Source organism: Falco naumanni, chromosome 2 (genome assembly GCF_017639655.2).
Source record: "Falco naumanni isolate bFalNau1 chromosome 2, bFalNau1.pat, whole genome shotgun sequence".
NCBI lineage: Eukaryota > Metazoa > Chordata > Aves > Falconiformes > Falconidae > Falco > Falco naumanni.
In genome coordinates this window covers 78,031,278-78,045,728 of record NC_054055.1, presented here as the reverse complement: position 1 = coordinate 78,045,728, position 14,451 = coordinate 78,031,278, and the positions used below count along the sequence as shown (strand labels likewise).

Sequence of the window (14,451 nt, the reverse complement as noted above, 5' to 3'; positions counted from 1 at the left end):
ATTCAGCAAAATATGTTGATTTTCCACCCCACCCCCCCCAAATTGGTGGGTTTATGGAAATAACAAGAACACCAGGAATAAGGAAGGTAGGTTGTGAAGATTTTCTGAAACAGGTCTTGAAATTACTTTTTTTTTTTTTTAACTGTTCTTAAGAATACTGAAAACTATGCTCAAGGAAATTTGTGGAAATAAAGGAACCAAGAAGTCTATCTTATTGTCTAGGTTATGGCACAAAGCACAGTAACTTTTTATGGCAGTGGTTCAGATTCTTAAACGGTGCCTTTTCTTTCATGTCTGCATTACTGAGCAGAGACCCATTTTTTATTTACTTTCTTCAAAGAGACAAACCCAGTTATCTTCAGTAGTCAAGGTTATTTGGTTTGGTTATAAAAAACAGTCAGTAGAGTCTTGTTATTGTTTGTTAGGTCTATAAGCCAACTTCGGACCAGCAGAGAACTTAGTTAAAAATATCACTATTTCATTAAAAGATAAAAAAGAAAAAAATTCTGTGAAGAATTTTATGCCAGTTCTTTAGAAATCAGTCAAAACAACCATCAGCTGCTGTGGGAAGTCTTAAGACTTGGTAACAGTCAGTCTGGTATGAGTAAGAAATTTGTAGCTTCTTGGTCCTCTGGTCTTCAGTAGTTTGCTATTTTTTCCTCCTGCATTTGAAGAAAAAAAAATTACTAAGTATTATGTATAGGAGAAAAACTTCTTAATGAAGGAAAAAATGCTCTTCAACGTTTCATTCTAACATAGTAGGTTTTAGGTATATTGGTGGTGGTGGGCATTTCATAAGAATTGAGTGTTTGTACCTAAGCCAAATTATTTTTTGTTTGATAGTTGTAGACTTCTTTGTGAAGTTCTGGGTTTTACTTTGTCCCAAGTTGCTAGTGTTTCACCCTCCTGCCACGATTTTGCCCTTCTGTTAATTTTAATTTACATGCTCAAACACTCATATACAGGGTGAATTCAAGATTTTATGATCAACAGATATTAAGATGTTTACTCTTTCATTAATTCTCTAATCACGTTGTAGACACAGAAGTATTGACTGTAGTCTTTTTTTTCTGTATAATTTGTACCTATGTTCTATGTTCCTTTTGCTTTCTGAGAAAGCAATTTTGTTTTTAATTCTAAATTAACAAATGAAGGTCACGTTTCTGGTACCATTTGATGTAAGGATTAATTCAGTCCCCTGTTAAGGATACCCAAATCCCTTCAGGATAAAGAAAAGCTACTGGAAAATGCCCTCAAGCCCTGAAAGCACACAAATTAAAGGACTGTAAACCTTGGACAAAGATTGTATCAGTGATGAATCTGCCATTTCATTTAACTGCAGACTTCACAATTATGGGAAAACTAACAGAGATACCTGAGTGAGTAGGCAAAATGGGGCTATTTGTTTTAGTAAAACTTGGCAGGCATGAAACTCAATCTTTGCTTTTCTGTCACTACTGTGTAGCAGTGCTTCAAAGACACTATAGTGACCTTCTCTTCAACTTAGGAGTAGGGTTTGACACTTCAGAAATTGCCTCTGTGATCAAAATAAAACCAGATAACACAGTGTATGTGGGCTAATAAATATATTTTAGGGAATTGCAGGTGTTTGGGACCCATCATTTCATGATCTTGCTTATGACTGTGATTAAGGAAAAGATGCATAACTCTGCCAGCAAAGAGAAGAGTGATTCTGCATTTTCTAAATATACAGCACGCTACAGCTGTTGTTATTTAGTAGGATTTATATAGATTTTGCCTTGGGTGTTATTCCAAAAACCCTGAAATGGTTGAACTGTGTTGCTAATAGTGCCTTTCTTTACAAAACATACCTGTTCAAAGACTGTATATCAGGTATCCATTCTTCTCAGAGACTGAGGAAAAACTAAATAAATAAAGGCAAACCCCTAAATTTGCCCTCATTTTCACCCTTCTGACTTACTGATAGTGTATTGTTGTAGCACAACCAGTTGTAACTAGTAGAGTTAGACCAACTGCATTGTCCCTGCTGAAATAAACAGAATGATGAAACTTCAGCCTTGGTTTTTAATGACTTTCTAGGAATCTTCTGCGGTTTTTATCATATTGCAGGCTGATGGTATATTACGCATCTTGCTATAAAAGTAATCTTGTAAGACAGGTTCCCCCCTGCCCCCCAAATGGTATTTAAATGAATGTGTGTATAAACATGTCATAAAAAAATAAGAAAAGTGCACTGTTTCAAATTAAAAGGTTGTATGTCAAAGGAAGTAATAGAGCTGTGGTTGCCAGATCTGTGTCAATCTACTATGGAATGCTGCTAGCTTGATTTGGTGATCTTTAAAATAACCATTTTGATTGCAAGAGGGAGGAGAATAGGCTAAAAGGTGAGTAGCAAATTATATTAGTCTTGATATTTTTATGGCAAAAGTTCAGGTATCATTAAATACAGTCAAAGACCCTCTCATATAAATCAGCTGTAATTTTAAATGTTTATACTGTTGCTGCTGTAAAGATAAAAATTGCCCCAAATCAGAGGGGGTCATACTGCCCCCAATGCAGGTGGTGTGCCTGGAGCTTTTCTGAGCAGGAGCAGGAAAAATATATGTATGTTTTAGTTCCATAGTGTAGATCCCTTTCTGGTACTCTGGTTTTCCATGGGTACACCTCTGAGCTAGGTCATCTACAGACATTAAAAATGCAGCTCTACCACCAATGGCAAGTAAAGTGTACACAAGGAAAGATGGTGGTAAAGTTAATACTTACAGGTTTTGTTCTTTTTAGTGTGCCTTGACATGCTGTAAGTTAAGTCAAGAAAACTTAGGCTGAAAAGCTACCTTAACGAAGAGATCATAAATATAGAAACAGTGAACTTTCAATCTCTGACAAAACTTAAATCTGAGAATGGAGGTAATGGTGAGATGGTCTAAATAGTGTTCAGTTCTTACTCTGCTCCCCTGCTTCAGCTTTCTTCACAAAAAACCCAGTGGATTTGTTACACGTCTTGGCTGTATCTGTAGCAATTCATGTTTTATAAGAGTGATAGGAAGCGATAAGATTTTTACCCTAATACAGTGTTTTTCTAATACTTAATTAACATTCATGCCAAAGCTCCCACCTACAGGTACAGTGAGAAACTCACCACTAAATCTCTTTCGAAAAAGACTTTTTGAATACTTGATTTCTTTACCAGGCAGTGGACTTCAGTTTCACTTGTGTGTGCAAATAATAAAGTATTTCTGACCTACAAACAGAACAGTTAATAAATAATTTTGTGTAAATACATTTTGTTCCATAATGCACCTTTTCCACGGGCACTTGAGTCTGAGTGGCTAAAATGTTTAATGCAAAGTCCTGCTTGCTGCTGTACTGTTAGATTTCCAGTCAGCTCTAAAAACGACTGAGATGAATGGGGGGTTTTGTATCTTTCCCTCTATTCATGAATTGAACCGTATTCTGAGGAGAAAGTTTTGGAAGCATTTAGTCTGCTTCTGCCAGTTTCCTTACGGAGAGATTGCCAAAGTAAATTTTGTTGGTATGCTGTGCAGCTTATGTATCAACTTAATTCTCAGCCTTTTGCTAAAAGCAGCTAGATAGATTAATCCAGTCTGGAAATCATGATTATATGGAGTGTACTTAAAATTCTTTCAGTGAATTGGATGGATTTTTTCTCTGGAGCTTTTAAAACTGCTGTAGTGAAGGTTGCCTTTTTCTCAGTTGCGGCAATGTAGTCCTGCTACTGTTGGCATTCTTTCAGTATAGATGTAGCCTAGAAAGAAAATTGTTCCCATGATAGTTCTTTTTCTCTTAAACCAAATTATTACTGCACTGTATTTGGAAAGAACACTGGACATGAGAGGATGTGCTTCCCTTTGGTATATGTATCCTCCAAGAGTTTGGAAGTAGAATTCAAGATTGTTTTATGAATATACTTTAATTTTGATTTTTTTATGTGAATACATAAAATAGAAATACAAAATTGTAGGTGTTGTCTGGATACTTCTCCAGCATTCATGTACCAGTGGAACATTAACTTGTCTTTTACTATCATAATTTTAGAGAATGGAAAATGAAAGGTAGCATTTACTGGAAATGTTGCAGCTGCTGCGGGAACTTCTGTGGAACAGAGATCGTGAGCCAACAGTATGATCTGTTAAATGCTGTGTTTCTAGTCTTGTCTTTGAAGTAGTAAACTCACGATAAACTCATTATTTGGGGATGCTTTGTTATCTTTTTCCTGTAAGTGTTGTATGACTCTAAGGTCACTGAAAATTTAGCAAGGTCAAATTGTAGATGAAGTAACAAACCAGAACTGAAAACTGAAAATTAACTGCAGTTGAATAACAGAGATTAGTTCACTTCTAGTCTTCTCTTAATTATTAACAAACTGTTAAGGGATCACAATGCACATTTTATTTAAGTGTGCAAATAAGAGTATGTTGACATTGTACCATGAAAAGAGTTACTCAACAAAAAATAAATGCTGGCTTGAAGGGAAGAGGATAATACAGTTTTTGCTTTCTCTAATGGCTATAGTTAAATACTGCAAATCAAGTAAATAGTACAGTAATATTACCTTAATTTGAAAGTTAAATGTGACAATACAGGGGAAACCAAATGGAATGTGTAGCAGAGACTGAGAAATTGAATCAGTAGAGGCTGCTTCAATGTTGTCAGACCTCAGCAGATGTGCAAGATGATTTGGTATTTCTAACAGCCTTTGGTAAGACTGTCATGCATTATCCAATTGTATTTTTTCTAATAACTCTGTATGTTCTACTGTTTTAAAGAACACACTGAAGATACTTTTTTCTGTTTCAGAGTTGTGGATTTGTAACACTTGCTTAGGTCATTAAATCTACATCTGATGTATCCAGGATGTAGCACATTTATGAATATTAAAATGGCTGTTTTGTGGGAGACTGAAGATAAATACAGCTAATACCCTGCTTCTGGCACTGGCAATAGCACCTGCTATAATAGTAAGAGCAAAGATTAGGGCAAGAAGCTGGTAATATTTCCCCAGAATGCTTCCCCAGCCTGCAACAATGTGAAACTTCTGAGCCAGATGTAGTATATTTGTATTTTTTTTAATTAAAATCTTTCATTTACTTTTTGTAAGTAGGTAAACTTTTAGTTTCAACAACATCACAGTGTAGTTACAAGTTGGGTTAAGTGCTTCCTTTTGTTTTAAACTCACTGCTCATTATTTTCATTTGATGTTCAATCATCCTCCGCTATCTCCAAACCACTCAAGATGTTAGAGAGTATGGTTATATGTAGAAGAATGGCTGCAGAAGCATGGCCTTAGAATCTCTGAAGATCTGCACAATCCAGGCCTGGTATTAGAATAGGCCTGTAATCAGAATTGTACTGAAGTTGCTGTGATGGAGTTAACAAGAAAGGTAGCCTTGAGCTATTCTTGCATCCTGAGACCAAGTAATTATGTTGTGCCAACAGGCCGTGGCTGTAACAAGATACAGCTGCTGAGAAAGCTGGTGCAGGGCCAAGAAAGATAGGGACCGGTATGGGAAAATAGGGAGTAACAAACTACAAGGCTGAAGCACAGCAACACAATTAGCTACATGGATAGAATGCTTATTTTAGTCATGATAATTAGGGGTGTGAGAACCGCACGTGTTTAGAGACTACTAACCAGTTATATTTCTGCTTTACGAATATGCATGTGTATTGGTTCTATATAAGTAGTGTTAGATACTAATAAAGTTGAGCAAGATGCATAACTCATATTGAGCATCTTCTTGACTCCGGCAAACCCTTCTTCCAACAGTTATATACTAAATTGTCTTACACAGTTTTGCAGGCTGAAGAGTTCTGATCCGTTTTGTTTGTGTAAACTGTGTACTTGATCATCCTTTCCCCCCTCTCTTTTTATTGCATTCATGTCAAGTATTCATCTAATTTTCTAGGCTACAGCAGACTTATGGCTCACATTATGGGTAGTTGATCTGCATTTATTCAGTGGCCACTTGTCTGGGATTTCCAAACCTCCAATATTTGTCTAAAACGGCTCTTCTTTTCTGCCTCGGAATAATTTTAATGGAGCTACTGTCCCACTTGGTTTGCTGTAGGTCTGGAAATTCTGGACAAGTTAAAAATGTTCAGATTCTGCCTGGACATGTTACCAGGAAACTTGAAATAAGATGCCCCATCCAGTCATGATGTGGTAGTTCTGTTAGTATGTATGGCCACTGTCTACACTGTATCTGTTCTCATGTCATTTGTTTTACTAGTTACCCCATATAAAACTTCAATAGGCCAAAGGTTCTTTACCAGAACTCCTGAAAAATGGTTAGTACACTACTGAGTAGACTTCACAAACCAAAAATTGACTTAGAACCTGGCAGTGTTCTGGCATGCTGCTGCCAAAAAATCCAGGAGGATTTTTCACAGGTCTGCATGAGCCACTTGCCACCCCAGACTGGTTGACCACCAGCTAGTGAGAGCACAGGACAGGATAACAAAGCTCCACACAAGTGAGTGCCTGGAAGGTGATGTGTTGATGCTGAAGATGAGCATTAACTAGACACAGATCTTGAAAAGCTCTGTCTTTCTGAAAACGTGGTAACTTCTCCTGGTTATCCAAGCTGCAGTTTGTGTGGTTTTGGGTAGGGCTTTTGAAGATTTAAGTCTGGAGTTAATAACCAGTCCTCAGCATCAACACATAGTCCCACCTGTCGATGCTAATCCCTCCAGCTCAAAACCTCTCCTTAATGCGGGAAGATCAGTCTCAGTTGCAACTGATGCTGGACTCTACTTACCTCCTGCAGATATTAGTTCCTCACTGCTGTCATGCAACAATAGTTAACACCAGCTCTTACTGGGCATCTGTGTCCACAGGCATGCACTGGTCTCATCTGATGCTGCCCACTGCTGGGCATCTGCAGGGCAGGCAGAGAAGCTGTACAGAAGGAAGTACCAGGCAGCATATGGTCTCTACAGAAAGGTAAGGATTAGCAAGGAAGAACCTATGGAGTGTTCCTTTTACATAATGGACCCTTAAATGGTGATAATATCTGTGTAAGGTAAATGGCTCATCAGTGTATGTGTGTTAGGGAGCGCTGTGCTGTTGGGGATTGTGTGGTAACCACCGTTTTTGCAGGGGATGGAGGTGGTTCCCTCAACACATCCCTCCAGACATCCAGTAATCCTCAATGGAGGCCTGAGCAATTCAGCAGCAACCAGGCTGGTGTCACAGTACAGATTAAACTGGCAGCAGGGATGCACACAGAGGTGTCTTAAAAGGTAAGAAAAAGCCTTGTTTGGGACTCCAGGGTGAGGGCAGAACTCCAGATGTTGGGAGTGAACTCAGCTGAGCCCTGATGGAGACTAGAGCTTCTTGCAAGGAAGAAGTTGAGGCTTAATGCATAGCAATTTCACCATTGGCGGGAATATGTTATCACGAACCTGGTAAGTGATCTTGGATGATTTTTGGTTCAGTTGCTACAGACTGAATAATGATGAAGCTGAAGCATAAATAATTTTAGGATATCTTGTATGAGAACTGAAAGACCTTTAAATAGAATGTCTGGATTTTAGTTCCCTTTGTTGGGAAGTGAAGATGTGGAGATAATGAATGAATGAAATGTAAAAGCTGAATTTTCATGTGTCACACCAGTGTTAACAATTTCAACTAGTTTCTGTAATTCTGTATATTATAGGATGCTGTCTCCTTGTGTAAATTTAATTAATAGATCCACTTTTTGGTTTGTCTACTGAGATTTTTTTTAAAATCCTCCATTCTAATACATTCATTCATTTGGAATCCTAATTTGCTAGACTTACAATTTTTAACACTATCACTTTGTTTGACAGGACATTGTACTAAGAGGAAGATCTGACAGACACTTTAAGTGGCTCTTAAAACTGTCTGACCTTATCTACACCACCACCAGCAGTGCAGAAAAGGTCAAGAACCTTGGATTCTGCCTTTGTCTTGTTTACGGGGAAACTGGCAGTTTTGGTTAGAAATGAGATGCCTGAAGCATAATAATTCTGAAACATAGTGGGACCAAATAGCTAATCCTTGAGCTAATTAAAAAATACTGTCATAGCAAGACAAGTACTAGCAAACGCTCTGAGCATGCACAATTTATGCAAACAACAGGTTAACCAGGACAGATTATACCCATTCTCTGACTGAAATAAACTGTAATGAAAAAAGCAGGTTTTGCTCTAGTGGATGAACAGTGTTGGAATAAATGTGTTTACATTGTATACAGCTTAAAGTTGCTTATGAAAATTAGTAACGCAAGTCTTCCTGAGCACCAGTTTAAAAGAAGTACCAAAGTAGAAAGATACACATCCAAATCCCACTAGATGGGAATCAACAGCAGGTCAGTTATATTAAAATCATAGATTAAAGTGCACTAAGCTATAGAAATAGTATTTGAATATTGTGGTGAAGACAAAAAGATAGCACATAATGCATGTTTCAATGATTCATTAAATCATAGTTTTTAATCAAGGCTGGCTTTTTTTCTGACTGACAAAAAGGCACTTTTCTGATTACAGGGGGGAAATCTGGTAACAACAGAATGACAGGACCCCAGAAAATATCACAACTGTCATTTAGAACTTGTCTTGACAGGGTGTTATACTGGTAGTGGGCTAGGTCAATTTGGCATACAGCATTCCTATCAGAATAAACATGCCCCATGGAGCTAATAAGCATAGTCTTTGCATTTTAAATAATTTCTTGCTTAAATTCAAACATTGTGTTTCAAAGCCTTTGGGTTATTTTGAGGCTCTCCATTATATTGTTTTGCCTCATAATCAATCCTATTTTCATTTTATTAGGACTGCAGTGTAAAAAATAGTAACTAAGAACAGTGCTCTGAATGTTCTCAATTGGTGTTACTTTAACTTAATTTAAACCTCATAATCTTTCTTTCAGCGTCCGGGTTTTATTTAAAAGTCTCTCAAAACACAAAAGGATTTCCTTTTAGTTTCCAGTTGCATTGACTCATTCTTCTTGGTAAGACAGTTATAAACAGTTTTCTTTTGAGCTTTGATGTATTTCTTTGTTTGGTCAGATGTCTGTCCATATGTTTCCGAAAATTCTTTTTTTATCTTTTGATTTTTTTAATTTTTATTTTGTGTTTGTTAAGGCTGCCCACCATTCATTATTAGGCTGAACCAATTTCTTCTTCATCTTCCTCAGAGTCAGCATCATCATTGTAGAAGTGAATTGTAGCTTGTACTGGAAAACTCGCCAGAACCTTCTCTCCGATGTTATTAAGAAACTTTTGGGATTTGGACTTGGGCAAGTAAAGTCTAATAAGAAAAAATATTGTAAGAGAGAGAGTAAAACTGTGATGCATTCCCAGCTAAGCTAGCTTGAATATTAAAACCTATTTTTAATCTTTATTTGGAGAGAGAAAAATCCTAGGGTTCCCTGTCCTTTACAATAAAAGTTGCTAACTAAAACATACTGTTTATTTTAAGTTACCTCAGTTGCTTTGTGCATATTATGTATTGGCTTTGCCTAAGGTCCCATCCTGGTAAGTGTTGCCAGGGCAGTGATGCATGCTTGAGATGGGTTGGGTTGGGTTTTAGCACAGTTCAGAATGGAAGTGTCCCATGCAACTGGGGGAAGCTTGAGGAATGTTCTGGGATTCTGGATTTAAGATTAAGACACCAATTTAAGATTGGGGTGGGTTGCCTGTTGCACAGAGGTTAGTCTTAGTGGGTTTTGTTTCTCCAGGTAGAGGATGAGGTACACACTGAGAGAGATTTATTTCATAATTCATATTGGTTTGTATTGAAATCATAAATGTCACATTTCAGGTTTTCACCAGCTTTCCCACTAAAGCAAAACTTATGTGGTCTGTATACATATGTTGTTCGGTGTGCATATGTATGTGCATCTTTCCTCTCAGTTCCGCTTCAGCCACTTTTCAATTACATTTGACAGTGATAAAGGTCGCACAGAATTTTAGCCTCTACATCTTTTATAAAAACAAGTCCTTGTAAAGAAGAGAGATATTGCATTAGTTTTCCTTCTCTAAACAAAAGTCCAAATTGGGACTTTCTATGTCATTAAACATTAGAGAATCCAAATGTCAGTGAAAACCCTTATGAATCCTCTATGCATAGGAAAAGCTTTACCTGGAGTTCAACTTTTATCCAAGAGCAAATTTAAGCAACCTGAACACACAGATCTGTAACAAGTCACATTCCACTAGTAGCTGTTCATGTTAATTAGTTGGGCTTTGTGGGCTTGTTATCATATTAGTAAATGTAAATATATTTTAGAAAAGCAGAAGAACATTGTTTAAGACTACTTTTTTCTTGGTTTTGTTATTAGCATGTCATTTCAGGCTTTGTTCAGCCTGGGCATCGTTCCTTGTAGAGGGATAAAAATCTATGGACTCTGGTGAGTAGTTAAACTGTATTACTAAATAGAGATACTCCAGAGACAAATACTTCTCCCAAGAAACAATATCTCTTGTCTTGGAAGGTGTCACTTTTCCTTTACCAAGTGATAAGATTTGACTCACCTCACCGGATGTTGAAACCCCAAGGCTCCTTTTGATCTAAAATTTATTAGCTGACCACCCGGTTCTGACTGTAAAAAGACACATTTATTATTTAGAATAGGCTAAAAATGAAGAATTCACTTTTATTCTTCTACAGTTAACTGTAAAATTCTACAGTAATGTTGCTGTTTGCTGTGTTGCATGTTGTTTTACTCTGAGTGTACTTCGGAGAATATACGTGCCTGCAGTCTGCCAATAGTTGCACACTTAACAAAGCATTTGAGTTTGTACATTTTATGAGCCATAAAGCCATGAAGCTGTACATTTTGCCTATGGAAATCTTATGGAATATCTATAGCAACTGCTGAGCTAATAACACCACCAAATGGAAGTTCATTGATGGGAAGAAAAAAGGATTTTCAATTACCTTAAGGGATTGGGAGGTTATTTTTTTATAAAATACTTCTTTGACTATGCTAACTAGTAGTTTGGAGCTGCAATGTTCAAGCCAGCAGGCTTAACTGTAATCAAAGATCACACAAGCATGTTACGAATCCAAACAGTAAACTCAAGAGACAGCTGGCATCTCATATTTGTATGTAAACAGCAATAAAAAACCAAACATTTTTGATACAACAGAGTAGGTCGGAAAAATGTATTTTAAATATAATAATTAAAATGAATAAAAATAAAAATTTATAATAATTAAATATACACAGAATACATTCCTTCAAATTAAGGTCAGAACAAAACCCAATAATTTGCAAATGTTAATGTTACTAAATCCTATTAAGATTATAAACGTGGAATGTAAACCTGAAAGCATGTCCCAAAATCACTGAGCCCTATCACTTAATCTTGTAGGCATGTATTCTCTTCTATATCTTCAAACAAGAAGACTTCTTTTTTCCTCCTATTGCTATAAACTTGATGTTGCCTAAAATTGGAAGATTTAGCTTTGCTGTACTAGAACTTCTAGTGAACAGAATCTAGAAACCACCCACTCTGCCACAAACAAAGACAACCTTTGCTACTCTCAGGGCAATTCATCTGTCTTTCTGAGGAAGCAGGCTTCAGCATGGATATTTTGGTGGGCCCCAAAAACCCCTCCGGCTATGGACTGAGTGCTATACAATTCTCTCTGTATCTTTTATGTTGGCCTATTTCTCTCATACCCACCTGTTTGTCTTGTAGCCAAAATTATTTGTCTTCAGGCTGTTAGGGTTTTGGTGTGTGTGTGTGTGTGTGTGTGTGTCTGTGTGTGCGTGTCTGTGTGCGCGGCTGTGTGCGTGTGTCTGTGTGTGTCTGTATGTGTCTGTATGTGTCTGTGTCTGTGTGTTTAAGCAGGAGACTAATTTACTTTGTTTCCACAGTACCTAGTAAAATGGACTCATGATCTGGCTGAACATTGTAGATGTGATCATAGTATCTGTGTCACATACCATATGTTATTTTTCTCCTTTCATATTTACATAAAAAATAAAATAGTATTTTTTCTCTTTATTGACCTGTATTTTCTACTGCCTTCTCTTTGGAATACATGTTAGGTTTTAATAATTATATCTGTAATAATACTTATTAATTGAACACATTTTATATGCTTTTTCTTTACAGACTATACACAGCATTTCTGAAAAGCAATTCTGATTAAAGTCAATTAACTGCAAAATCTAACTCAGTTTGTATAGAGCAGAAAATGGTCAATGTTCAATTTGTATTATGTTGTAGATATGGCAATAGTAACTTTAAATTACTTTTCATGGCTTTTCTTTGGGCATAAATAATGGCGTATTTGAATTTAGGTAGTAGGAAAAGTGTTACTTTTTATATAAGGAAAAGTATATTATGTAGAGGTAACTATAGGGTATATTGTAGTACATGTTCTTGGCATTAGAGCTAAAAATATTATTTTTTTGTACCAGTACTTTCATTTTTTAGTGCTTTGCTCTGCATCTTTCAGTTTCTCAGGTTAGATTCTTATACATATATTCCTAAACTACTTTTTTTTTTTTTTTTAATTACACACAGAGGATACTGACATTTTTATTTGCTTCACTCTCCAGCGTTTGGAGTGTCTACTGATCTGTAAAGCATTGGCATTTGTATGTATACATTGCAGAAAATAAAAGTAGCCAGCATGCAACTAACTATCAAAACCAGTGTGCTCAATCCATCTTTGAAGGCCGCCTGCTGGAAGCCTCAGTAACTTTGCTGAAGAAGATACCTCTTGCTTTCCACAGCTGTGGTATGTAGGTATGTATTAAGGAGCACCTCTTCCCACCTATGCATCACACAAAGAATCCAAGCATCTGTCCTCAGTTGTTGTGACCCTCTTAAAAACCACATGGAAGGGCTCCTAAAGCCCTCCTTTGGCCCTCATTAGGTCCCGAGTTACAGAGGCATCTTGGATGCTGAAGCAGTGTGGATGGGCCATAAGGTATGAATGAGAATGATCTGTGAAGCTTCTGGTAGGAAGGAGAAATGTTAAACAATTGAAACCGACTTTTTCAGTTATGTTTGGCTTGAAACAATGCCAGGCTGTTAGCATGAATGTGGAAAACTTCATAAATGGTTCTCTTTTCTCACACAAGTGGGCAGAAGCCCCAGTGTGAATTAAAGCTTTTGAGCTCGTTGAATAAAATTTTCTACAAAAACATAACCTCAGTAATAAATCACAACTTCCTGATTTCAGAAACCTTAGCTTCTCGAAATCATCACTGTAAGCGTGTAATCTCATGAGAGTAAGACTCCTCTCATCCTTGCAAATTTACAGGTGCCTCTGGCAAAGCTTGGAACACTGCCTGGAAAGATGTTCTTCCACAGGCTTTCCCAAAGCACCTGCTGGGAGGAGTGTGGCTGTCCCTCCAATCTGTACAGTTACAACCTCCATCATCAGCAGACAAAAACTACAAGGTAAAAAGGTGTTGCATGTGCTAGAATATAGTAGAAATTGCAAGTCTTTAAAGACTTGTGCTAAGGAGAGTTGTTGTCTTAACCTGCTGAGCCTGTGGTAAAAAGTTGAAGATGTAACTGCAGATCAGATGCGGCAAAAACTTACGCAGCTACTTAGAACTAGGCATGGGAGTAGAACCATTTCAATACATTTTTTAAAGTTGCAGCATTGGGACCTATGTTGAATGTGCTTCAATCTCTCTTTATTTTTGTTCTTTGAGCCTGGCAAATCTTCCTACTTGAGTAAGTAAAACTAATAATCCTGATGCCTTTCAAATGTTGGTGGTAAGAGCTACTTCAAAATCCAGTTTTCTGTTTATTTCCTAGCTAGTTTAGCTATAGCAACATCCTTCTCAAAAAAACTCAGTAAAATTCTGTACCTGAAAGTATGTTTTTTAAATTTAATCTTCAAGTCATTTTCACTCAAACTCCCCCTAATATACAAAATATCACATACAGTAGTCTGGAGTTTTCAAACTGAGGATATTCTTTTATAATTAAGCAAATAAAAACTGCTGTTAAAATAAGGGTCGTTTTGAGTAAGCATTACTTTCTACACCTTATTAAGAATTGATAGTGATTCTGTATCTGATACAAAATTAGAGACACTCTTAACCGTTGTCACATACAGAACACCGTAATTTGAACCATATTTTCAAACACTGAAGACATGCTTGAAAGAACAAATGAATAGATGACCAGGTCTCACTTCTGCGTTCAAAAAGTTCCAATTTCTTCACCTGTTTTCTATAAGGATTATTTTCCCCAGAATGCAGTCTCACCATTTGTTGATTCTCTGTCATCTCACCATCTCTTGCTGTGAGCATCCAGGGCCTCCATAAAGCAGGGCTGCTGGAAGATTAAGATAGAATAATGCTCCCACAGTTAATTCTTTGTGGTAATATCTGTACAGTACGGCTCCTCTTGTTAGATTCTGCTAGCATCTTTTAAAATAATGTGGGGTTTTTTCTTTTCAACATGTTTTGATTTGGAAAATCTGATTTCTATGGCAGTATTA

General features: G+C 36.9%; 1 long non-coding RNA gene across 1 annotated transcript; it reads left to right on the top strand.

Annotated features, from left to right (window-relative positions):
* Nucleotides 1-6,669: 6,669 nt before the first annotated feature.
* LOC121083515 lies at nt 6,670-9,254 on the top strand. Its single transcript, XR_005826400.1, has 3 exons — nt 6,670-6,946; nt 7,103-8,977; nt 9,164-9,254. It is a non-coding gene; the product is annotated as an uncharacterized LOC121083515 (long non-coding RNA).
* The last annotated feature ends 5,197 nt before the right edge of the window (nt 9,255-14,451 follow it).